This window comes from Heptranchias perlo, chromosome 20 (genome assembly GCF_035084215.1).
Source record: "Heptranchias perlo isolate sHepPer1 chromosome 20, sHepPer1.hap1, whole genome shotgun sequence".
Classification (NCBI taxonomy): Eukaryota; Metazoa; Chordata; class Chondrichthyes; order Hexanchiformes; family Hexanchidae; genus Heptranchias; species Heptranchias perlo.
The window spans coordinates 24,560,459-24,561,304 of NC_090344.1; the positions used below are offsets into that span (position 1 = coordinate 24,560,459).

General features: G+C 43.6%; 1 non-coding gene across 1 annotated transcript; it reads left to right on the top strand.

Annotated features, from left to right (window-relative positions):
- Positions 1-332: 332 nt before the first annotated feature.
- Positions 333-406, top strand: trnat-agu (transfer RNA threonine (anticodon AGU)). Its single transcript has one exon. It is a non-coding gene; the product is annotated as a tRNA-Thr (tRNA).
- The last annotated feature ends 440 nt before the right edge of the window (positions 407-846 follow it).

The window sequence follows — 846 nt, forward strand, 5'->3', positions numbered from 1 at the left end:
CCTTTTTGCTCCTCTTACGATTTTTTTAGTTTCAGCACCACAATAAACAACACTCCGCTGTAAAGTTCGGCTCAATAGTTCTCCAATGTCAGAGTGAGAATTGTCTGAAGCCCTGATTTATTTATTGTCACAAATACAATCACACATAATCATCCATGTATCAACGCACTGATGGATACACAAAGATAAACTCAGCGAGAAATGCAGTCAGTATCGGGATGCACAGGTGAACGGACAAGCGAAATGGACAGAGACAAAACGGCCGAAACCCCCAACATTGAAGTGTCGCTGATAGATATTAGTGAGGAGGTGGGGGCCCCATGTCATCAATTGGCGCGGTGGCTTAGTTGGTTAAAGCATCTGTCTAGTAAACAGGAGATCTTGGGTTCAACTCCCAGCAGTGCCTTGTGCAGCTCGTTATTTTACCTAATTTATGGAATAAAGCGACAAAATTACAATGTGGTGTTCGTATTTATTCAGGTTTCAGGAGGAAACGGATAACAGAATGACTGTTCAAAAACGCCCTTTCATTCCACAGACAGACCTCTCAGAGAATGTGTCTGTAACACGTTAATTTAAGGACACGTTCTTGTTTCTGGGCTCGTTGGAATCGGGGTATAATTCACGATTTGAGGTTCAAAGCCGGAAGACATCCTAATTTGGACCAAGACTTGTGATCTTGACCTGCGGGACAAACGTTTGCAAAGAGGAAAAAGAAGTCCTCAAATCGCTCGACCTGAATCTGCAGGCCCAGATGAAATATATCCCAGGATGTTAACAGAAGCAAGGAAGGAAATAGCGGAGGCTCTGACCATCATTTTCCAATCCACCCTGGCAAAAGGTGTC